Source organism: Mercurialis annua, linkage group LG3, assembly GCF_937616625.2.
Source record: "Mercurialis annua linkage group LG3, ddMerAnnu1.2, whole genome shotgun sequence".
Taxonomy (NCBI): domain Eukaryota; kingdom Viridiplantae; phylum Streptophyta; class Magnoliopsida; order Malpighiales; family Euphorbiaceae; genus Mercurialis; species Mercurialis annua.
This window is the reverse complement of record NC_065572.1, coordinates 65926951-65938802: the sequence shown is the minus strand read 5'-3', so window position 1 is coordinate 65938802 and position 11852 is coordinate 65926951.

Below are 11852 nucleotides of genomic sequence, written 5' to 3'. Positions count from 1 at the left end.
GTAGACGACTGGTCTAAAAATAAGGTACAAGTTAAAAACCATACAACACCTAACTCTAAGAATACTAGACACCACATATGACTAGCATCTAGAACCACAACCAAAGTACAAGTCAAAGTAAAATAAACATCCATGAAAACCAAACAAACCAATTAAGCAAGTTGAGCTTAGATGAGTTCTTAGTCTTTAAATAAATATGGCTACATACTTAAATAATCAGTTTAAACCAATGAAATTCCCAAAGTAGTGTCTTAGCCCTAACCACTATATAGCTCAACACTACATATCGAGCGTCACAAGTCTAAACCGACCCAACGTATACCAAGATATAATCCAAAGTCATTTAATAAAACCAAAGTCTTTTGAAAGCAAGAACTCATTTCAAAGCTTAACAATACCAAACTATGATAACCAATAAATCAATTACCTTGCCAACACTTGGTAAGTTTCATCCAAGGTACACACCACATAAGCAAATCACTTAAATGAAATCACAAAGGATTTAAATACTTCTAAAGACTTAAACTCAAATCTGAAATGAATAAATACCCAACAAATAAAAAATGTAAAATCTTTGTATAACTTGAAACCAAATTGGATATCCAACAATCTATAATAAACTAACCATCTTTTATGCGTCCAAAAACAGTTTTAAAAACATATTTCCAGCCCTTGAATTTTGATTAAAATCACCCTAATTATAGGCACATAACACAAGCCAAAAGCATTGGTTAACCACTAGACAATAACACTTAAAGTAACATCTTAATTATTTAAAACAAACTTTGAAAATATTTTCGGTAATGTTAAACAACTCAAAACAGCGAATTAATCTCATTAAAACCAATTAACACTATTCTTAAGTCTTAGTCAAAGATCACCCATCACCCAATGCATTAGCAAACTATTTAAGCCAAAACCAATAACATAAGATTATTTCAAGATTTTAAAATATGTCCAAAATAGAGTTTTAGGTTAAGAACGTCAACAATTCGGTATATTCAACCATATAAGCAATAATCTCAATCCACCCAAGGTATAATTACATCTATGATCCAATTACAATACCAAAACAACTATTTCCAGCTTTCATAATTCAAACAAAACAGAAAACAATAGCCAAACACCCTAAGTAAGGATCTAATACAACAATCAGTCAATACAACACATAGATTCTAACGTAACACCAATATAAAAGAAGTCACTAACCTCTTGAATGATCAAAAGAAGAAAACCTAGAACATATTTGATTAGGAAAGCCTACAATCATTCAAACACCATAACTAATGAATCCAATTCGAAGGGACAAGGGAATCAATGAATTAAACAATAAAAGATAGGTTTAGAACACTTACCAAATGTCTAAAGCACCAAGAAAGGGTAGGGAAATAGTTGGGAATGAGTTAGAATTGAGTTTAGGGTTTTAGAAAAGAGTGGGGGCTGATTAGGTTTCATAAACGGGGCTTTTATAAGCAATCCCGAAGTGAGCCGGTTCATTGGCCGGTTTTATTGGGCAGAACCGGTCAATGAACCGGCCAAGAGTAAACTGAGCCGGGCCTCTGACCGGTTTGCTCTTTGCCCAGTAAAACTTAGCAAACTGGTTCTATTCAGTGGGTCTAGTCCTAGGTCCTAGGTCTGGTCAAGGCCTAAAATTCGACTCAAAATGCGTTCGAACACGTCCCGAAAGCCACGATACGACCTGCCAAACACACACACAAGTGTGAACCAAACCAACACCAAAACACAAGCACAAACCGAAGTGAAAACACGACTAATGTTCAACCTAAACCAAACATTAAACGGTCTAACAACCTCAAATCAAGTCATAAAAACATAAGGTATTACAAAAACATACACTCAAACACTACTAAAGATACACCATATATACTCTTACAATACACTTAAATTACAACAAGTTTGAAGGAGAAAACTCAACCTTGCTCCCAACTACATCATACACTATTTTAAATTCTTTTGATGTGTATTTTTAAAACTATGTTTGTTTACCATCATTGTCGTTTCTGGCAAAACCCATAATTAGTTGCTTTATTTCGTTTGCCACAAAAGTACCCAACTTATCTACCCCAACACCAACTCCGACATTAAAATACTCAATGATATGTCGTGTGATAATGGTGTGGGAATAGATGATTGTGCGTGAATTTGAAAACAATGATTCTATAATGTCCAACGTTTTGCCGAAAATGAAAAATTCAGTCATGTCGAGATCATAGAAATTATAAGTGGAGGAGGATAAAGGTGTAAATTTGGCATAATTGGACTACGAACAGCCGAAAGAGATGAAACTTGTTGATCTTGATGATGATGGAAACAATTGAAGAAGAGTTTATTATAAATTGAAGTGGTTTGTATGCTAACTAGGAGTTTTTAAATACAATGTCTTTATAAATAAAAAAACTAAAAGTAAGTAAAAGATATTTACGTGGTCAAATAAGTTCGAGCCGATCCAGAATCGACCCTCTCACGTTTCTGGGCCAGTTTTAGCCTGGTTAAGGGTTTAACCAGTTTCGAGCCGGGTATGACTAGCCGATTCACAGGCTGATCTTGCCCATGGCCACCTCGAACACATGAGAAGCTATAAAAATCACCCCATGAGATACTATCTAGCAGCCATGAATCATCCCATGCTAGAGTGTTCTCACCTTTAAAACTACAAATTCTGTCACCATCCAAATAACGTACTTGGTTCTTTCTCTCCTTGGTCGACAAAAGTGGTGGCTATTAGGGTGGCTTTGAGAACAAATAGTAAACATGTCTTTAGCAACGGATCTTTCCGTCCCTAAAGACCTCATTTTCGTCGCTAAATTCATCGTCAATTTAGAGACAAACCAATCTATCGAACAAAATGGCAATCCGTCGTTATTTTCTATTTTATGGCATGGAATTAACGATGGTGGAGCATGGATTTAGCGACGGATTAACTCGTCGCTTAACTGTCGGTTTTGTAAATAAATTAGCGAAAAAATTGTCTGAAATCTGTCGCTTAAGTTGTAAAATTCGTCGACAAATTCACAAAAATGTCTATGGATTTTCTCTGCTTCCTGCTTATTCCATTTTTACGTCAATTTAAAACTAAAATATGTTAAATACAATATATACACACAAAACGCAATGACACAGTAATTGTTTTATATATAATTTAAAACTTGGTAAATTATACAAACGACACTATAAATGAGTAGTGTTGGCGCCATATGAGGGTGGGGGAAGGTAGACAACCACCAGGGACGTTGTGCACTAGAATTTGAATCTCATCACGGACCAGATCTTCAATTTGCTGGGAGATCCGCTCGTTGACCCTATGAAGCTCACACGGTTGTCGCGATGCCGGCTAGTCTAGGTACATGATGCGATATAGGATGAGCCAACTAACCCGATCTCGTACATCCGCTGCTTCCTCACCACGGTGTATCCAAACATAGTAATCTTGCACAAATTCATTTTTCAAGAGATGGAGTTTCACCTCTTCGACATCTCAAAAACTCATCTTTTGACATTTGTTCCTAAGGCAGGGGCATTTTATGTTTGCCCCACTTATACACTCAAGATGTTGTACAACAAATTCAAAAACTCTTCAACATGATTAATGAAATCTAATTGTAATTGTTGACAAAAATGCAAACTCGTAGTAATCTGTAAGTACGGAGTCGATCCCACGAAGATAGTGGTTGAGCGAGAATGAATTTTCTTTTGACTCTTAATTCGTCTAGCGATAGGAAGGAAAATGTTTGATTATCAAAAGAGCAAAAGGAATAAATTGAACAACAATTAAACTAGAATTAAATACTAACTTATGCAATGATTAATTAAAACGGATTTAATAATAGATAAAAAGCGCCTACGGGTTGCTAATCATGCTAAAGCAATTCCTAGAAAGGTAGGTCGAGTATACGGGTATTGGCTCGGGTCAAGTCATGCTAAAGTATCCAAATCCGCTCTCTCAAGCCAGAAGTAGAAGAATTAACAATTGATTGATAAGTCAAAATCCAACTCACTCTTGCACAATTGGATGTCGACTACACCAATCAATCCGATTAATCCGCAAACTCAAACGACCGCTAAATCCATAAATCACTTTCGTGCATCTAGGTCGTAATCTTATGCTTAACTAGGTATATCTGATTAGTTTTACTCTCGCCCTTACTAATCAAATACTAATCAAAGATTATATGATCAAATCAATTTAGGCATTAAGATTAATAACCACAACAAACTCTAACCCATACAACCCTAACCAATCATCTAGCAATCATGTAAAGCAATCATAACAACCCCTAGACTAGCAGTTTAGCTACTCATAATTAAACTTAAAGCAATAACTAAGCAATAACTAATTAACATAACTAAAGTGAAGATGATTACCTTAAATAGCAATGAAAAGCAACCAAACATAAATAAGATAATGAAGACCCATTAATAATACTTGTATTGAAAGGAGTTTTAATACCCAAAATCCAAAATCTGGAAATAAACACCAAGAACATTCAAATCTCTACTCTATTTTTGGAGAACAAAAGGAATAATAACTACTATTTGATTGATTCCTTACAAAAGTGAATGATTTATGACCTAAAAGATAAGGTGACTTATATAGTCAAGACAAATAAGGAAAGAAAAACACCATAGTACAAGAGTGTTGACCAAAAGAGAAAGTGGGCCAAATAAAGCTCTTTTTTCAAAACAGATTTCGTCTCAGCAATTTACTCATGTCTTGATCGAGAAGCTAACTTAAGTTGAGCTTCTCGATCGAGAAGCTCTCCTCAAATCCTTTCGTGCAAAATTCTTCTTCATGTCTTGATCGAGAAGCTCCTTTGGCTTATTCCCCAGATACCGTCATTGCTTCTTCTCCGGGAAAAGAAGTTCACGACCCGTAGGCCTTCTACCTCCACGCCGCATTGCTCCGTCAGGCTTTCGCCCTGGCTAAACCTTGGAAATCTTAATGCCATAATGCCTTTCAAATCCTCCTAGCTATTGTCCTACTGCAATAATTCTGCCTTGCGAGCTACCAAGCTGCTCTACCCTGCGTACTGAAGAGAAGAACCGGAAACTAATCTAATGGACAAACAAAGATTGAATGCGCCCCTCTACCATATCTGTACAAATAGAATAGCGTATTTATACAGAATGGTAAACCCAAGAACCCGACCTTCTATTTGTAAGATAGATAAGTGACCCGCCTTCTCCTCGTTCGATGAGGGGAAGGATTCCTTCTAGCACTGGTTGAGCTCACTTCCCCTTTCCTTGGATTGGGACGCATACATCGAGAATAGACAGATGATACTAACGATGTATAGCGCAGCTTGTGCCAGGATTACTGTCGATTTTTACCATGTGGTGTCGAACTTAGCCCCCATATGCTAGCTTCCAAAGATCAATGGGAGATCGAACTCGTTCCCCAGGAAATGCTAATTCTTCTTCATGTCTTGATCGAGAAGCTCCTTTGGCTTATGCTTCTCGATCGAGACATGTGTAAAATTACACATGTCTTTTTTTTCACGAACTTCTCTTCCAAGACATGCTATGAAAACTTGATTTCTCTTTAACTCTTCGTTTTTGCTTTCGAATTTGATATTTCTTCGATTCTACACTCTTTTTAGCCCAAATAGTTCCGCAAACGCTCTGAATCACCTGAAACATCAATACACGTAATAAGGTATCGAAACACCAAAAACACATGTTGAAACACAATAAAGCGATGCAAAAACTATCCAAATACTAGGAGTATTCTACTCCTATCAGTAACATGTCATTCCCAAGTCTCGTATACATCTAATTGCAATTTGCACTCGTTTCTATAAAACATACTTTTACGTGGTTTAAATGCTTGCTGATCGACAAGTCAATGAAATTGACTGCTAAAAATGTAGGGCCCTTTGCCATTCGCAAAACTGACGCCTACCACTCGATCACGATATACGCAAAAATACGGAGAAAAATATTTAGCTGTCTTTCAATGTAAGTTCTCCAAGTACATTACATAATATATATTGAATAACACTAATTCTTTCAAAAGGAAATAGCATTAGGCAACATATATTAAAGGCAAACTAACCAAAAAAGGCCAAACCTTTTATGAAAGTTTCACAAAAGTCCAAACCTTATAATTTTATCCAATTTATCCTGAAATGCATGATTTCGTTTCAATAATGTCCAACTATGTAATTATGCTCATGTGGCGCCTATGTGGCGCTGATGTGGCATTATGCCATATATCAGCGCTACATAAGCAAAATTGTGAATTGGATATAATTGAACTAAAATCATTCGTTTCCGGACAAATTGGATAAAATTGAAAGGTTTCGACTTTTGTGAAACTTTTATGAAAAGTTTGACCTTTTTTAATTATTTGGCCTATATTAAATAAGCACTAGAGAACATACGACAGAAAGTTATCAAATATTCTTCTACCATATTTATGTATACATGTTTTCCGCGATCGAATTGCATAGACATCAGTTTTGCAATTGTACACATGTACAATCTTGTGTGGTTCAATCTATTGACGATATAAGATGAGTTTTCTACGGCTAATTAAGATTTTATCGGTTTGAATAAAATCTTTATTTATATATATTTTAAAATTTTATTAATTCTATTAAAACTAAAATAAAAACCAGTAAATAATATAACTTACTTGTTGAAGAGAAGACCAACAACAAAGAGGGCAACAAAACGGAGAGATCTAGCAACGGTAATCAGCATAGATCTAGCAGGGGAGAGAAACCTACGTATAATAAGAAAAATAGGAGTTGTTAATCAGTTTTAAATTATAGAAAAATTAATAATTTTAACGTTATTTTTTAAATATTATTTAAATAAAATTCTAACAAAAATCTGGTAGTATTTCACTACATTATGAATATCACCCATCTTTTAGGGAATCTTGCAACCAGTTAAAACACAAAACTAACTACCAACACTCCAATTTATACTAATTAAAGAACTTTAACTAAAATTAATTAAATATTTTAACTAAGATATAGTAATTATTTTTAACTAAGATTAACAACATTTATCAAAATTAACAAATATGTTTAGACTAAAATTAACAAATAAATTTTATCAAAATTCACCAAAATTTAAAATTAACAAAGAATTTTTATTAAACTAAATATAACTAAAAGTAACAAAAAGCAACTAACACTGTGTATATTTTTAACTAAAATAACTAAATTAAATTAATTTTTTAACTAAAATATACTTATTATTTTAACTAAAATTAACTATATTTAATTAACTATTTCAACAAAAATATACTAATTTATTTTAACTAAACTTACTTAACTATTTTAACTATAATATACTAATTATTTTTAACTAAAATTAACTAATTGTTTTAGCTAAAAACCACTAATTATTTTTAGCTAAAATTAATAAATATTAAAACTCACTTTAACGAACGGCGACAGACCGGCAGTAGCGGATAGGACAGCAGCGGACTGGCAGCGGAGAGGACGGCAGACTAAAACTAGAATCCCTAAATAAAACAAAATCAAATACATGAAATAAACTAACAAAAATTAAAACAATACTAAAATTAGAAAACTCACCCGAACGGAGAACAATGAATGCCAGAGGACGACGAGAATTATTTGAATGACGGAGGGCGGTAGGATTAACGGAAGACAGAGGATGCAAGAACCGACGGTGATTTCAGCAAGGACGACGATGATTTTAAAGAAGACTGTGATTTTAGAGAAATGAGAGGAAGAGAGAAACAAGGAAACTGTTTGTGATTTCTAGGTTTTTTCTGACAGATTTCTGACGGACAGATCCGCCAAAAAAATAATACAAAAACGGTTTTTTTTCATTAGACAAACCGTTTAGCGACAATTTACCACCATTGTCGCAGAATTGAATTAAAAATCTAAAACGGAAGTTAGATATAAAAATTCGACAAACATATCATGGGGTACTTTACAACAATATTAGTAGTATAAATTAAATTATTTCTAATTTTAAGTTAAATTTAGGTCAAATTATTTTAAAACTCCTCACATCTGTCATAATCGATACTTTGGGCCCTGTTGTTTGAAAATCATACGATTTGGTTCCTTACTTTTAATTCTGTCAACAATTTAGTTTCTCCATTTATTTTTTATGTTAATCAACCAAATTAAAGGATTTAGGGATAAATTAATTTCAAATTTAAAAGACGAAATTGTAGACAAAAGTAAAAATGGGGAGCAAATCGTTTTTTTTTTTTAATTTAGTCTTTTGACTAAGTTTACTAACATTAAAAATGGATGGAAGAACTAGATCGTGGATGAAAATAAAAGTGAATGACCAAATTATTTAATTTTCAAATAAAAGTGATCAAAATATAAATTCTCACATGTGAGAGACTTTAGAATAATTTGATATTAAATTTAAACTGTCAATCAATTTAAAGTTTATCACCCCAAACTTCCTACCACTTACTTCCGCTAGAATTGTCGATTAAATTAAGTTACCACAATCACATGTTCTACACATTTTATTTCCGCATGCACAAAATTTTTTTTTTTTTACTTTACAATTTAAAATTATAAATGTCACATTCCAACATAGAAATTCTCAGCATTTTAATAATTTAATATATCAACTATATGTTTTTAATCATACATAAACATGATGAATTCTAAGATTACCTGTGGATGATTGATTTGATTTTCATACTAAAATATTTTATGATGTTGTTTTTTATTTATTATATCAAGAATTAAAAAAAGAAGTCATGTTTCATGTTTGATGCATTTATATAGATTGAAAAACTATATACGTATTTTAGCCGCTCAAATATTCACTCAGAAGCAATAAATAGATTTACAAAATTATCTTAATTTTAATAAAATGTACAAATGTTTAATGATTATTTAATTAAATTTATGATGTAATAAAGAGATTTCAGTAAATAAGTTTAAGATTATAATTTGTTTATCTTAAAACATAAAACAAGCTAGTTAAAAGTATTTCACTGGCTCAAAATAATCAGCTTTATTTATACATGCAATTTTAATGGATCATATCTATATTAAAGTTTTTTTTTTCAATGAAATTTGATGATTTCAAAAAAAAAGTTAATAGACTGAAAAAACAATTGGTTTACTTTTCAATTACACTCCAACATATTCATTTTTTCAATTTTACCTTATTTCGGATTTTTTTGATTTTCAATTGCACTCTGCATTAAAAAAATTATAAGGATTAAAATATGTAAAACAACTACATTTAAGGATCATTTCATACTTTTTTTTATTTGGACAAATTTAAACAAGTTCTTAAACTTAAAAAAAAATTCAAATAAATTCTAAAACAAAAAAATCAATTAAATTTAAATTAATTAATTTTTTTATTTTTTTAATTACGGAAGGAGGAGCAGCTTCAAAACGTTTGAATACACGCGCTTTGTCACGTTGGACAAAAGCGTGTGTATTCAAACGCTTTGAAGCGCGTGAAAGATAATTAAAGTGCATAAATTAACTCTTAAACTATGCTATTTAGTTTTATTTAATCCCTGAACTATTTTTTCCCAATTACACATTCAAATTTACTCATTTAATCTCTTTGCAAATACAATTATTTAATTTTCAACCATATTATGTCTAGCATAAATGCTTAGAAGCTTGCAAAATTAATTTATATATGATGACTTAGAATTTTATAAAAATGTATTTATTTCAAATTTTAATATTATTTTTATAAATTATTGACGACGATATAAATTAGAAAAAAATTGTAGAAAAAAATGAAAAATATTTAATGCTAATCAAATAATTACATGCTATTACTTCTTGTACATGTAGATATTATTTTACATTTCAATAATGATAAAAGGAGTTTGTTTCCCTTTTTAACGATATTTATAAAATACATAAATTTGATATATTTTGATGATATTAAATGAAGGTTTAATTGTTTACAATTCATAAATATTAGTGTGTTTTGTAAATTTAACATGAACTTTTAATTTTTGGAATTTTAAGATACCAACTTTTGATTTTTTGCAATTTCAAACCTTTCAAATCAATTTTAAATCGTTCAAGTTCGTGTTAAATTTGTAAGACACGCTAAAATTCATTATTTTTAAAGCAATTAGACCTTAAGTGGATTTTAAAATAATATATACCTTTTTTAAATTCAATACAATGTGCGAGAGGTTAGATAGGTAAAAAATAGTAGTTTAAATATACAATGAAAAAATCAGTTAAGAGTTGTTAATGGTCAAATAGTATAATCTAGACTTTAAAGGTTAAGTAGAATAAAATCTAAACATTTTTTTATTCATGTTAACGTGCGTCTCATTCACGAACAGTTTGAAGATTAAATAGAATAAAATTAAAAATTAAAAGGTTCAATAGAAAAATAACACTTTATATGACACAGAAAATAAAATGGTATTTAAAACGTTAGACTATATATTAAGCCTTTATATTTCTGGTGTAGTGTTTTAAGATAACAATCAATATTTAGTTTTAATCAATTATTAGTAATATATGGACTATGGTCATAGATAGTCACCCGCAAATTGACTACCATTAGAACATGTTTAATCATATTTTGTTTCTAAAGTTCGAATAAATTAATCTTCCTTCTTCTTGTTTGACAAAAATCTTCCTTCTAAAAACCATACATTTCGATCATTAAAAAAAATTACTAGCCGCATAGTACTTTTTTTAATTTTTATTTTGTTGGATACTGTTAAAAATAAAAAGTTTAATTTTATTTATGATTGGTGGTTGCCGATATTAATTTTAGTCTATGTTTTTCAAAATTTTTTACTATTATTGTCTTTTTTAAATAATTGAAAAAGATGAGACATATGGAATAAATTGGACTCATAGTCTAATAAAATGTTGTCCTGACACTTATATCATTCTTTTTGGTCTAGGATTCATGAGATTTTTTGAATGGATTTCAACTATGAGACGACACCTTTAAACCTTCATATTTAGACTAATCAGTACTCGAACTGTGTAGGTCCCTTGCGAGAGGCAAACTCTGACCCCAAATTTTAAACGGCTGCATATATGAGTACGGTTCGAATCCGTGATCATTTAAGTTAGAAGAACGCCTTACCAACTCATCTACACCTTGGGATTTGACACTTATATCATTTGAAATATAACTCATTGGTTATTATTAATACTTTTAGTTATAACTAGTTTCACATTACGTTTTATGTACATGGCATGGCGCATAATATAACTCGTTAATTTATATATTAAGTAAATCCATTATAGCTATGACAATTTATTTTATAGTTTCCCTTTTAAATACAGATTTTAGTATTGAATATTATATTAAGACGGCCCAACACCAAAAATGAAAATATTTAGCTAGAAATGTTGTTTTTTCATGATAGTTTTTTTTTATCTCTCATCATCAAAATTAATTTTATTTTATTTTTTTTTAAATTTATTTCATTATCAATTAAGAAGAGTTTTATTTTATAATTCTAGATAAGCAATTGTTATCTAGTTTTATTTTTAAATTTACTGGATGGTCTACTAATAAATGCTTCTATAATTTAAATATCTCATTCTATGTCAAGTCGGTTCAATAAAAAAGAGAAAGATATTTAGTTAGTTATTTTTTTAGGGTTAATATAAAAAAAATTACGAACTTTATACATTTTCTCATTTTAATCACGCAGTTCAAATTTTCTCATTTTTATGCATGAACTACCACTTTTTTTCAAATTCATGCACGGTGCTGAGCTGACATTCATTTATTGGTGTAAAATGACCTCCACCACAGCGAATTACACCAATGGAGCCGTGACACCTCAGCACCGTGCATAAATTTGAAAAAAAGTGATAGTTCGTGCATGAGAATGAGAAGATTTAAAC